The 15,139-nt window shown below is 42.1% G+C and overlaps 1 long non-coding RNA gene across 1 annotated transcript; it reads left to right on the top strand.

The window, feature by feature from the left end:
• The first annotated feature begins 1,318 nt into the window (after positions 1 to 1,318).
• LOC147989868 (uncharacterized) lies at positions 1,319 to 2,789 on the top strand. The gene is made up of 3 exons (XR_015599796.1): positions 1,319 to 1,909; positions 2,001 to 2,208; positions 2,313 to 2,789. It is a non-coding gene; the product is annotated as an uncharacterized LOC147989868 (long non-coding RNA).
• The last annotated feature ends 12,350 nt before the right edge of the window (positions 2,790 to 15,139 follow it).

A 15,139-nucleotide genomic window follows, 5' to 3' on the forward strand; every position in this document is an offset into this window, starting at 1 on the left:
ACGAACCGCAAAAACCGCCTACCTTAGCCAAATCAACAAATCTCTCTCATTAATGCAATTTTCTTTAGGAAAAAAATAATAGATTCTTTCCTACCTTAGCCAAATCAACGGATCTCTCCCATTAATGCAATTTTCTTTAGGAAACAAATAATAGATTCTTTCCTACCTTAGCCAAATCAACGGATCTCTCCCATTAATGCAATTTGCTTTAGCAAACAAATAATAGATTCTTTCCTACCTTAGCCAAATCAACGGATCTCTCCCATTAATGCAATTTGCTTTACCAAACAAATAATAGATTCTTTCCTACCTTAGCCAAATCAACGGATCTCTCTCATTAATGCAATTTTCTTTAGGAAACAAATAATAGATTTTCAGGAAACAAATAATCTCTAATCTCTAATCTCTATCTCTAATCTCTATCTCTAATCTCTAATCTCTAATCTCTACTCCTAATGGAGCAGTTGGTAGTCTCCGCCGGTCAATTTTCATCCCACCTCCACTGGTTTTTTTCGTCCTAAAAAAATCTACGAAATTTCGTAGGTTAACCAGGGACAACTCCCACCTCCCAAGTTTTTTTCGTCCCACCTCCCATGGTTTTTTTGGTACCTCGTCCCACCTCACACTGAGCCGCCACGAACCGCAAAAACCGCCTACCTTAGCCAAATCAACAAATCTCTCTCATTAATGCAATTTTCTTTAGGAAACAAATAATAGATTCTTTCCTACCTTAGCCAAATCAACGGATCTCTCCCATTAATGCAATTTTCTTTAGGAAACAAATAATAGATTCTTTCCTACCTTAGCCAAATCAACGGATCTCTCCCATTAATGCAATTTGCTTTAGCAAACAAATAATAGATTCTTTCCTACCTTACCAAATCAACGGATCTCTCCCATTAATGCAATTTGCTTTAGCAAACAAATAATAGATTCTTTCCTACCTTAGCCAAATCATCGGATCTCTCTCATTAATGCAATTTGCTTTAGGAAACAAATAATAGATTTTCAGGAAACAAATAATCTCTAATCTCTAATCTCTAATCTCTATCTCTAATCTCTAATCTCTAATCTCTAATAATAATAATAATAATAATCTCTACTCCTAATGGACGAGTTGGTTGAATAGTCCCACCACTTTTGTCTGGGTTTTTTTCGTCCGGTTTATTTTCGTCTCACATCCCACCACCATATCTACTCACGTTAATTTTTTTTACCCTCGCAATAAAAAGTTTCCTAACCTTTCCAAAGTTTCCTAACTAGACACGTTATAAATGGGCAGGAACTAATAGCACGTTACCAATCAATAAAATTTAGTTTCATGACAATCAATTCCAAATCCTAATTTTCCTAATACGTCGATCTTTCTCAAATCCTAATAAGCCCTCTTCCTCTTTCCTTTTTCACCGCTCCACCTAGAAAAAAAACCCATCAATCACGCAACCCCTCCCTGCCTCTCCCCAACTCCCCAAGCGACATCCTCTCTCCCCTCCCTGCCGTCCCCCAAGACGCCCTTGTCGGCGCACTCTTCATCGGAGCGCCGTCCGCTGGAAGCCGGAGTCGGGAAGGAGAGCAGCCACCAGCGGGGGAGACCACAAGGGGAGGTGTTGGTTCTTCCTCCGATTGATGCATCCCCTCATGGGGGCATTGCTGGTGGGGGCGAGGAGCGATGTTGGTGGTCGTGCTGGGGCCCGACGGCGTGGGCGCGCGCGCTGGAACTGGTTGTGTCGATGGCGTCGTTACCGTCGGAGACCACGTTCGTGTGGGCGCTGGCCAGCGCCGGGTGCGTGGCCAGGTAGGTGCGCGTGCCTCTCGACGGTCTGCTCGACCCGGCCGGGTCGGCGGCTGTACGGCTTCTATGTGCTGCGCACTGCAAAGGGCTTCCGTCGCTCGACGAGGTCATCCAGCGGTAAGGGGGAAAACCCCCTTCGATCCCTAACACTACCCCACCACAACAATCCATTGCTAAATTTTCTATGACTGTTTGGTTAAATTTGCAGGTTGGACAAGCTCGTTGGCCACATTGGGTAGCTGCCGCCCTCTGCTGAGATTGTTCACACCATGGATGAGATCTCCAACACTGTAAGTTACTCTTCTTTGGTTACGTTTTATTTAATCTGTGTAGTTTGATGTGGGTTGGCTGATGATTGGCTAGGTTTGCTCGGTCATTGATTCGACGGAGCTGTGCAGGGACACGCACTCAGATAGGTGATTGGATGACGTCTGCTTGCCTCTTGTGTAATAATTTGGAAGCTCTGCAGCAAAGTGTTTTCAGTTTTCTTTTACTGAATATAAATATGTATGTGAACTAGGGAGTTTACGGAGGAAGCAGATAAGGCATCAATGACGAATTATGAGCATCTTCAAGGGAGGTCTATAACATAAATGGCATCTGTGAAAAGGGAGAGAGCAGAGTGAAATGACCAAACCAGAACGGTAAAATTGATTTTTGTGATTTTCTGCAGTACCTGAACACATATACTACTTTATAAAACACGGTACTAAACGCTGAGAGTGAAGGTGCCCTGCCTACCAGAGGAATATGGGAAGGCAGAAAATAACTTGCGTATCGACTTTGAGAAAGGAGGGATTCATCTTCGTAACAGTTGCCATAGTGACAGTTATATTGTGTTGTGATTGTTAGCTTTGAATTTGAATTAGAAAGATAATGCTCTACCATTGCAGATAAACTCGAGCATCTTAATCAGCTGAACCTTGCAATTGTGCATCTGGGTAGAAAGTAGGTATTGGACAGGCCGTTGCTAAGCTTAGTACTATTTTTACTATCGAACTTGCATATATTGAAGTCAGTTGTAGTTCCAGTTTGGAATTTAGTACCATGCATATCAGCATATTAAGAGAAGCCTGATTGGTTCCATTGATTTGCTATAGAATGTTTTATTAGACATGAAGGTGCCTGGCCTTTCTTTTACAAAAATAGGGTAAGACCTAGTTTGAAGAAAAATTGCTTGTTATGTTTACGAGTGGAGCGAGAAAAAAATTGCTAATCTCCTTTCATATACTCATTTTTGTAGCTTAGTTGTCCATCTATAGATATTGGTAGTCATGCCTTGCCCCTCACTACCCTCCAAGCTTGTCGCCCTCGCCCCCCTCTTTGAGGCAGCCGCCCGCTGCTCATCTCGGTGGCGTCAGGCGCGGCCGTACCCACCATGGCATCGACGTGGCCCTCCCTGCAAGGAGCGGCGACTCCTTGGTACGATCGCGACGCTGATTCAGCCGGATCGGCGGGGGTTAGTAGGCTCACAGGCTGGCATTTCCTCAGATGCATCGATGTTCTAATCATGATGGCATGACCATAGATCGTATGAATCTAGAAGACTTTGGGGCGGCTCATCTGCGTGGATGGTTGTGGCTAGGCACACAATCCATTAATAAGCCTTCAAATTTTCACACAGAAGGTCCCCTCCTTTTCCTTTTTGCATTTTTTTATTTTTAATTTTTTTAGATTGCTTGCGTTGGCAAATGAAAGAAAGACTCATAATCCTAGATTTCTACTTTCTATCAGAAGCTTGTAACTGATCTGTAAGCTCACCAGCCAAGCTGTCCATTTGGATTTCAGTAGATATATGGAGTATATTTACTCACATTTTCCACGACTTGTTTGATGAAATTTCTCTTCTGATTTGGTATTGCATTGCTGAGCACTTACTATGAATTACATGCAGCATGTGTATGTTCTATAGCTTCTATTGTACAGTTTTTCTTCTTTTTTTCAGGTTGTCCAGATGAGCACTGGCCACTGGGAAATGGCAACTTGGTTGAACTGAATCAGCTCTAATCTCCTAAATTTGTGCATTTATCTTTAAAAACACTGCAGTGCTACCTCCCCGTAGTAATAAATAAGTATATTATGAAGCTCATATATGATTATTACTATTATTTTTGCACGTTCAATCAATTCCACTGATAAATCATTTATGCATTTTTAGAACAAGCATCAAGCATCATGTGGCATTATAGTCATTGGTGAAGATTGACAATGCACTCAAATACAAGACTTATGATGGTGTTTGGTGACTGATAAAGATGATTGGAAAGGTGCTTTCCAAGCATAAGGTGAATCTTCTATATTTCACTTTTTAATATAATTTGGCCAGTACGATGTATATTTTCTGAAAACTATATCGTCATTGTGGGTTATCTGACTAAAATTACATTTTCTGCTTGGCACTGATTCATATATATTAATATGGGCAAAGGAAATTCACAATAATTTATGTCAGTGAAAGACTTCTAAAACCAGTGAAGTGTCTTAGCAAGGATGACGCACCGTTGTGCCTCTCGGCCTGAACAATATAGCTCATTTAGTTCATCGCCACACCTGGCTACACGGCGTGACGGAGCAGCTCCACATGTCCTGCGAGGACACGGAGTCAGCGTTGCACGGCCGTCGTAGGTGAGAGATCGTGCCATCGTGCCGCGTGACCCCCGCCGGCTCTAGACTGGTTTGTTTGTTTCTCTCCTTTAGATGTGCAATTAGGAACGAAAAAGCCAGTTTGTCGCCAATTCATAGAAAAGGAATAGCCGGTTGTCAAACAAAGGAAGGATGCTGGCTGGTAATTGGGACTGGGGCATTGGGATTGAAATTAACATGTGTCGTGAATCGACGAGGGTCTCATGGGTGGAACATACGAACCGGGCACGTAATTTTTTTTCCGTGAGAGAGGAGGAATAATGTGAGAGAGGAGGAATAATGTGAGAGAGGAAGATGCGTCTGTGGCTTGAGGGCTACTATTGCTTGCGAAAGCAGTGGCAGGGAGCAACCGATGGAGAAGGAGAGGCTAGGAAGGAAGAAGAGAAAGTAGCACACGATCAGGACGGGTGGCTGTGCATGGGCTATTGTGTTGTGTGCCTGCGGCCAAGCCAATTGGGAGAGAGGTAACCACCGCAGAGATAGAGGAAAGTAGCAGTCCATGCATGTTGCTCATCATCAGGGTAAGGTGGGTAGTTTCTGCCGCTATATCGCCGCATCGGACGACTGGGAGCAGGGAAGAAAAATTAAAGGAGAAAATATCATAGCGGAAGAGACTGGGCCCAAAAAGGGGCAAGTTCATCCCAAACTCATTTTTGATGTTTCAGGGTCACCTCTCCGTCCATACACCGAACTAGGAACTCGCAATTGTTTCCTGTTATTGAACTGGACATAATCAGTCTATTTAAAACTGGTACAGAACCATGCATATTTTTGAGTTGATACAAAAAGACCAATGGTTTCTTTTTTGCATTATTGCCGTCCAGAGTGTAAGAGTTTCAGCCAAAACAAGTTTATGCCTAACATTTAGTTAGTAATGACTGAAATCTATTTTCAGATTTAAGCAATAAGGATGTTAGAACTAAATTATAGTTCCAGCATGAAATTAGGTAATTTCTTGTAGATAATCATAGTGGTATATTTTGTTGTGTTCGGTTTACAAGAATTAAAAATATAGAGATATTGTTGAGAAAACAAGAAGTTAAGTGGATTCATGGTTGACAAGCAAAGTTATTTTGGCGAAAGTTCTGTAGTAATGTTTACGAGCATTTAGCATGTGTGTCATGCTTGTTTTCAGTGGAATATTACATGATATGGTTCTATAGGTTTTGGAGCTTCTACTGGTGTTGGTAGTTATTTGCTTAATGGTGTAACTTAAGCCAACTGCATAATGACCTTCATATGGTTTCGCCATTGTTTTTTCTCCCGTTGTGCTTGCGTGTTCAATCTTGTTATTATTGCATCTTGTGGTCTACTCTGATAGGTCATGTTTGTTTGTAGGGTGACAGTTTATACATCTAGGGAACCAGGGCAATTTGGACATGTGATATTTCCTCGAGTAAGAAAACTTCTTTTGTATGGCCCAGCATGATGATCAACACCCATCTGGTTTTATATGGTGCCAGTTTTGTTGTATACAACAAGCAACTATTCATTTTGTGTGCCTTGCAACAACATCATAATCTCATTAAACATGCAATAGATCACACATTTAGTACATTTCAATTTCTAATTAGTCTAGACCGTGAAGTATCTGTTTTTTAACATAACAGGGTTATCTGATCATATAATCTGTCACAAGTAGTAAGGGTGGGTAGGTGAGCAAATTTTCCCAGATGGCAAGATATTTATACAAATTATGGAACTTGAATCTGAACATTGGGGAAGTGGACAGTGGACGAGACTACCACTGTTATATATAATTATAGTGATATTCAAAGCTATTTTTTTGTCTTAATGTAAAGTTTATCGCAGACAGACATCCACCCAGAAACACACACATGAGACATGACACACACACTTCCTTTTGGATTTGCCGGTTCTATGTTACCTCAGGAGCACAAAACTTGACTAATTATAGAAAAACAATTCAAAGATGAGACTACGAACCAACCTGTGGGTGGATGGTTAGAGGTACTGTGGTATCTCTAGCCCATCAGGGTTCAAATCCTGGTGCTCGCATTTATTCCTGGATTTATTTCAAGATTTCCGGTTATGCGCATTCAGTGGGAGGAGACGTTCCCATCGACGACGAGGTGCCTACGGACTTCGTAAATTTCAAAATGATATGCCGGCTCAGTCTTTTGGAGGTGCTCATAGGGGTAGGGTGTGCGTGTGTGCGTTCATAGGGGTAAGTGTGTGCGCGTGTATATGAGCGCTTATGTTTGTACTGATGTTCAAAAAAAATTGAAGGACGAGACTACTGGACAGTGCAAAATACCTCTTTATTCCCATATAAAGGACACATATTCCTTGCGACGGTCTTTTCATATACCATGATATGTTCCTATTTGCCAAAGAGTTGGCAAGGTACCGGCCCAAAATCAAGTGCATTATGAGCACCCCTATTCCTAGCTGCTAATCTGGATCTTAATAATTAATGCCCATACCTTGTTAGACCAAAAGAAGCAATACTTCCATTGATAGACTAAACGACTCATGGCATGTGGACTAATGGACATGTCTTTTAATCCAAGGCATGGAGAACTCGGTACATGTCGAGGAAGAGGAACATAATGCCGGAGGAAGGCAATAATAAGTATCAGCTCAAGGAGTTCTTAATGGAGACGATTGGCCAGATCTTACTTGTAGCTTTTTTTTGTGGGAAAGTCTTTGACTCCACATTGTTGGGCTAAGTTATGTTAGAATCTCCGTTTTGGATTAAATCAATTGAACCTACTGAAAAAAAAAATCCTTTGGGAGTGTGACATTAGCAGGCGCGACAAGAACGATGATGGGATGCTCACTGGAGATGAGGTCAAAAAGGTGAATACGCCAATGATGCATATATATATGTATGAATTGTACATGTACACACAAAACATACTCTGACAAGTATCTCATGCCAACCTTTAGTTTCGGTAAGAGGTTTTGTTGCCCGTAGCAACGCATGGCCATTTAACTAGGTGTAATCCAAAATAAATAAATTAAAAGCCCATAGCAATGCACGGGCGTTCTACTAGTTGGATATAAAGGTTTGGAAGAAGACATGCTCCTAATCTTGAACCAGTTGGACTTTTTGTGCAGTTCCACTAAAATCGAGCATCCCTGTTTGCTTAGATATTGAAAGTGTGATTACTATAAAAGTGGCACTAGTTGAAGCATAGACTCACAAATATAGGCATTCCAATTTCTTAATGGGAAAAGGTAGCAAGACTATTTCTAACCACCTGTTTGAAGGAATAAATAAGGCAACAACGACTGATGTTAGAAAGGCATATATAGTTATTTATGAAAGAATGATCGGTTCCTGACCTTTCCTCTTCTTTTAAGCATATTTTGTGCAGTTCAACTAAAATAAAATGCCATCACCGCCTTGACAATTCAGTGACACTGTACAAAAGGAAATGACTTAACATTACATCATGATGTCAAGTATGTAGTTGACAGGCATTAGAGACAATCATACATACCTCCTCCGATAACATAATGAACATTAATTTTAACAAAGGTGTGACTAGCTTTACCGGGATAATTTGAGTGAACTCTACACCCTATGTTCCTTAATATAAGACATTTTCGCAGTTCAATTTAAAGTACCCAAACGCCCAGTATTTAGAAAAACAGGTAGTAGTTTTCTTGAGCACATATCTAGGAAAGCTTGCCACACTTTATATATGTCCATACGCTAATGCAACACCATTCGAATAGTACAAATATACACTAATCCAGTGGCTAGTGCAATAGTAGAGTAGTTATTTTATTACAGGGTATAGTACAATGGTTTTACTGAACAGATTTCCATAAGCTATAGCACTGGAAGATTTCTATAAGAATTAACAATACAAAATGTAAAGGTAACAAGTTCAGCATTGGTATACTAGCTGTGCAAGAGCATCAAACCAAATACAAAAGTCTGAAGGTAACTAGCATTATTAACTAATGACAGTATTAAAAAATTGCAAACCATGTACCTTCAAGGTAAATATCATTTCGAACTCGAGTGGACATGAAAAATTGCTATCCCAATCTTGATAGTCGATCAAACATAAAAACTTCATCGAACAAATCAATATAATAGCCAAAGGAGGAGGTGCCCACTCTTGACCTTTCCTCTTGTCTTCATAATTTTTTGTGCAGTTTAACCAAAATTAAATGACATCAGCACCTTGGCATTTTGGTGATACTGTACAAAAAAATGACTTATGTCATGAAAGTGAGGTATGTAATCTATAAGCATTAACAGTGCAAAAATCTGAAGGTAGTAACAAGTTTCATCGTTGGTATACTGGCTGTGCAACAACATTAGAATGCCTTAGCTGAAAAATCTTTAATACATCCACAATCAACAACTAACCCTGAAATAATCCAGAGACATTAAATGGCATTGCTTAAATTTGTCGGTGGCATTAGACTGAGTGCGGCATTAGTTAAGTGTGGCATCACTTTAGTAGTAGCATTGGTTGACTTTACCACTGCGTTAACTAACAGCAAAAAAGTGGCAATAAGAGCATGGGAGACCCATTCGGATAGTGGGCGCACCAGTACGATGTACCTCCACAGACACATAGAGTGGTGAGGGAGGTATGGTTGCCCAGAGCAACAAATATCCAGGCAGCATATGTGGATTATGTCCCATTTTTGTTCTCTTTAGCCACCTTTTCCTATGTGAGGCCAACAAACCGATCGACCTAGTCATTCTCTATTGCATTGTCATGCATTTCTACCCTTCTTCAACCAAGAGACACGAGACTCGTTCCTTAGCTACTGGTTTTTCCCTTTTCAACCTAGATGCGGGTTCGATGCCTACTCTCTTGGACAGTACAATCTCCCTTCCTTTCCTTATTCAACCCATACATGGATTAGTCTGCATGAAGTAGGGTTTCCTTTAATAGTGCAAATTAAGGTTTTCGTCCGCGTGACCAGCAGAGTAGAGGATAGCAAATTGGGAAGATGGTGGAGTGGAAAAAAATCCACATACAACGACGTGGCAGATGGGGCAATAGAACAAGGGTATGGTTCGAAAAGAGGTAGTATACCTGAGGGTCAGCGGGAAGTGGCTTCGCTCGTGGTCGTCGTCCTCCGCATGCACTACGGCAGCGAGCTTGGGGACGGAGGCCATCCCCCGCAGGCGCTAGGTCTGAGAGGACGGCCTTGTCATCAGTGCGTGACCTCGCTCGCCGACGACGAGTGCGTCAACGCTGCACGTCCTTTTGTTCCCCGGTGGATCTATGACCACTGGTGAGGAGGGAGAGAGAGGCCGTCTTTTTAGATCTAGAGAGTGGGTGATAGTGTGAGAAGCAAGTGTGCAGCCCTTAGCAAGAAAGCTCTGAAGCTCCAGCCCATATATCTTTATTATACTACTAGTACTAGTACTAGAGGTGGAGTAGTGGTAGAGTAGTTTATATTTTCTCTGCAAACAGTACCAGTTAGTCATGCTTCAAAACTGTATGGCACGCCATTAAAAAAATAAAGTCAAGAAATAATGCAGCACTTCGGGCCAACGCGGCCAGATCGCATTTTGCACAAGAAATTACACACCATGTTTCGTTGACATTTGGTCCTGTTCCAACATGTTAGTGAGATGACGAAGAGTCCTTTTGTACAATTTCCGAAAGGACGTGTAGGCCAGGGCGCCTCTTCGTGTACCGTGGCAAACTGGCAACCGTCCACCGACTCTTCGCCTTTCCCTCTCGATTTGGAACTGCTGTCACACGCTCTTCCTCCCTCCTCCATTTTCCTTCACCCTTCCTTCTGCCATTGTTTGATCATCTTCTCCATGGAGGGAACAAGCCAGAAACGACCCTGTTATTCTTGCCTCGATCTGAAAGATGACGTGGTGGGGGAACTCATTGATCGGTGTGAAATCATCACCTCGGCTAGCATGGCAGGTTCGTTCAAGACCATTCTCGACTCAACTAATAACATCATTACAAGGAACCCAAGGGTCCAAGAGCGGTTTGATCACCCTTGTCTTCTTCGCTATAAGCCTGTTCGCATGGGCGCGGACGACGGATGCCTCGCCTTGTGCAAGTTGATGCCGCTTGATAATGATACGTGTGATGTGAAGATGCCATCTCTTAAGGGTAAGGCCTAGGCTGAGCACTTGTGAATGTGTACACTCGTCAGCGGATTCCACTTCCAAAAATCTCAGAGTGCCCTGAGGCTGAGCACACAGATGATCTACGTACGTTCAAATACGATCATGGTGGTTGTCGTCTACGGAAGATAGCAATTTGTCGAGTTCCCAACCGCTCTTGGAATTACAAGAACTATGAAGTTGTTGCTATCTTCGACAAACTTGTTGCCGTCGTTACTGATTCAACGGTTCGTCCATGGATATTGCTCAAAAATAAGTTTCTATACACGGATGATGAGTACTATGATGCAATTCAATACGAGGATCTTGTGTTTGCTTCCAGCACTCGTGGCACTATTTTTGCATGGGATCCTTGTTGTTTCGGTACGTTTGTCTTCCACCGTAATTATAATTGTTTCATCCACATTCATGTGAGTTAGCAAGTTTCCCTTTACTAATTAACCTTCTTCTTGTGTTTCCAAGGTCCTGTGAACATTCCACCACCTATACTTGAAATTTTTTATAACCAGGGGGGAGATAACGATGGTAATGATCACGATCATGAGGACGAGCAAGACTTATATACTCAGTGGCGGCTGGCAACTAATTCCGATGGATCACCTCTTCTTGTCTGTATACAGTGCAATCAGTGCACTGAGATTGTTACTATTGAGGAGGCACGTGTTGTCTCCCATGGTCGCCCTCTCCGGACCTATTCCAACACCCGTTGCAGGGTTTTCATTATGGATACTAGTGTGCTAGCGCCAACACCTTCTCTCTGGTACAGTATTGATAGTCTTGGAGCAAACTCGCTCTTCCTTGGACCAAACTATCCAATGATGGTTAAAGGCGATCCAGCTACTGTTGACACAACGTTACTACCATTTATGAGAAGCAAATGTATCTATACCTTGGACATTGCAGTGGCTCCCTACCCTGCTTCTGATATATGCCGCTTCAGCCTAGATGATTAGTCCTGTGTTGATCTCGATATTGACAATAGCTGGCCCTTCCCAGAGCACCTATGGTTCAACGCAAGGGTTTCCAACGCCAAGGATTGGTTGAGTTGAAGTTCATTTCATTGCTTGTTATTTGTTGTGTGATGAAAACTTCAATATTTACTAGAATGTATTGTTGGAAATAATCTATAATCCAACATGTATCATCGTTGTCATTGTGTGTTGATGACTTGTTGTATGTAATGAATGGTACATTTGCAAATGCGTGTCATAGACTCAATTTATGAATGGTTTTTGACTCACTTCTTGGAGTGTGAGTACCGTAGTAGTATAGCCAGCATCCAGTTAGTATATGAAGTTCCCACATCACATAGAGCCAACCTAATATTGGAGTATGCTACCCCTCCACCGGCGCGCCGCTTCAGATGGCGGAGGAAGTGAGAGGTCGCATCACCTTGTGTCCAGATCTGAGATGCCACGTGTACCAGATGAATGACTCCAAGTTCGACCACCATGATGCCAGGTGCGAGCCGAGGAACACTGTTGCAGAGACCCCCCCCATAATTTTCCTACATTGATCGTTTGATTCATATGATAGAATGCTATAGGATTTTTTCTTATGTAATTATGTTTTAATTGGCAATCTAGCATCCACTCCAACTTTTGTTTCACTTCCTTTGTTCCTACGAAGAGAATACTTGCTCTAAATGATGTGCCGCTGCAAGAGCCGCCTATATTAATTAACCATGCTCTAAAAAGGTGGACCAGCTTTGGCTATAGTAGGACTGTACTAGGTTAGTAGGTGACCTTGCGCTTGGCTCTTCTCCTCTTCCGGAAGTCGAACAATAATGATGGTACTATAGTAGTACTTCTGGCAATCTGACACAAAATGAACTGCTGCACCTCCACCGCTTGTAAGCAAAAGTTTCTCCTCGTGCTGCGAGCCACCACACACGCGTTGGCGAGGGAGAAGGTGTAGTAAGAAAGCTTCTCGTCGTTCTGCGAGTTGACGGGACACATCAAATTTATTTATTAGTACTCTCTTCAAAAAGGGTCGACCATGTCCATGGCTACCATCCCGTGCTCGGTCATTGAGTGCATGCACTATTCACGTGTCATCGAGGAGAAAAAATATTGCATAGTACTAGGTGCCATCGAAGTGCATGACTCACTTACGCACTACATATCTCCATTTTCTTGCATGACACGCCACCTTGATGCTAGATGTCCCGTGTGTCATGGAGGCATATAGTATGATTTTGTAAAATGGAGGCATATAGATGTCCCGCGTATCAGCAAAAGGATGAACAAAGCTCATGTCTTGGACGAAAGAGTGGAAGAACATAGATTCCCGACGACCGAGAAGGAGCAACAAACCTCGGGGTGGAGCATCTGCACTCATAATATTTTATATTATTCAGTGATATAAAATCAACCAAATCTCTCCACGTTCCTATACCATTCTATAGTATGAGAATAACTTTGAACGTAAGCCATTGATTCACTCTATCCAATGGTCATAGTTGGAAAATCCAAACAAAACCAAGCATTGGATCAACTCTTTTTTCGTGATCAACTCTTTTAGCACTTAGATTGTTGCCACCTGTCCACCTAGCCCACATATATCACTAGTAGATAAAGGGCCTTTAGTCCCGGTTCATAAGGGCCTTTAGTCCCGGCTCTTATACGAACCGGGACTAAAGGCCCTCCACGTGGCCGCTACCTGGAGGTCCACCTTTAGTCCCGGTTGGTAACACCAACCGGTACTAAAGGAAATTTTATGATTTTTTTTTTGAAATTTTTTTTTGAATTTTTTCTATTTTCAAATTTCTGAAATATTTTAACCTCTAATCTCTAATCACCCCTCATCACTACTCAATTTAACCTCTAATCTCTAATCACCCCTCATCATTCCAAATCATCTAACTTCTCGGACGGTAACCCATCCTCTCACTACTCCAGCCCGAGCACGCTTAACTTCCGGGTTCTATTCTCCCTCGTTTCCAAGTCTGCACTTGTTGTTTTCCTGACAATAGTAAGATGTCAATCCTATTAACCCTCAAGAATTTAGCTTGAGCATGAAGTCACACATTTCACTGTTTGAGTTTGAAACTATTGTTATAAAAAACAATAATTATTTAGTAACACTAATATTTCTTGAATAAGTAGTTTGACCACAGTTTGACCATAGTTTGACCAATGTTTGACCAGATTTGACAAAAATTCAAAAAAACTGAAATAATTATTTAGTAACACTAATATTTCTTGAATAAGTAGTTTGACCATAGTTTGACCAGATTTAACGAAAATACAAAAAAACTGAAATTTGAGCATAACTTTTTTCCTTTTAGAATTTGAGGATTCTAAAAATTTGCAAACAAGCTATAGGCAGTGAAAATCGGATGCGGATTTTCATGCTGAACATTTTGATATATTATACGTTTTTTCCCGACATCGTATGCAAAAGTTATAGCCATTTTACATTTTCCCTGCACTTTTTGCAAAACATGTCCAAATTTAAGTTTTTAAATTTTCCTAACTAGTAGATGTAGTATTACAACTACCTCTCGAAGGATTTTATTTTTTAAAGTTTTTATCATTTTCTTTTGATTTTTTCAAAACAAAAAAGGCGATCCACAAGGGGGGGGGGTAGAGTTTGAAAATGGGACCTTTAGTCCCGGTTTGAGACACAAACCGGGACTAAAGGGCATTGCACCCTTTAGTCCCGGTTCGTGTCTCAAACCGGGACTAAAGGTCTAATCTTTAGTCACGGTTTGAGACACAAACCGGGACTAAAGGGCATCGCACCCTTTAGTCTCGGTTCGTGTCTTAAACCAGGACTAAAGGGCTCAGGTGAACCGGGACTAATGCCTTAGCCGCACGAACCGGGACCAATGCTCACACTAGTCCCGGTTCGTGACTGAACCGGGACTAATGTGAATATTGCCCTGTGACCAAAGCCCTGTTTTCTACTAGTGTATATGCACTCACGTGTGATGACCACAGGAGCTATCCACTCAGATTGTATGTTAAAAAAATAAAGGTCGATAACTAATGCGGCACCTCGGGCCAACGCGGCCAGATTGCATTTTGCATGAGAAATTACACACCATGTTTCATTGATATGTGGTCCCGTTCCAACATGTCGGTGAGACGACGGTGAGTCCTTTTACACAATTTCTGAAAGGACGTGTAGGCCGGGGCGCCTCTTCGTGTACCGTGGCAAACTGGCAACCGTCAACTGACTCTTCGCCTTTCCCTCTCGATTTGGAACTGCTGTCGCACGCTCTTCCTCCCTCCTCCATTTGCCTTCACCCTTCCTTCTACCATTGTTCGATCGTCTTCTCCATGGAGGGAACAAGTCGGAAACGACCCCGTTATTCTTGCCCCGATCTGAAAGATGACTTGGTGGGGGAACTCATTGATCGGTGCGACGTCATCACCTTGGCTGGCATGGCAGGTTCATTCAAGATCATTCTCGACTCAACTAATAACATCATTACAAGGAAACCTTGGGTCTAGGAGCGGTTTGATCTCCCTTATCTTCTTCGCTATAATCCTGTTCGCATGGGCGCAGACGACGGAGGCCTCGCCTTGTGCAAGTTGATGCCACTTGATAATGATACGTGTGATGTCAAGATGACATCGCTTCACGGTAAGGCCTGGGCT

Source organism: Triticum urartu, chromosome 1A (assembly GCF_056163025.1).
Source record: "Triticum urartu cultivar PI428250 chromosome 1A, HENAU_Tu73, whole genome shotgun sequence".
NCBI classification, from domain to species: Eukaryota; Viridiplantae; Streptophyta; class Magnoliopsida; order Poales; family Poaceae; genus Triticum; species Triticum urartu.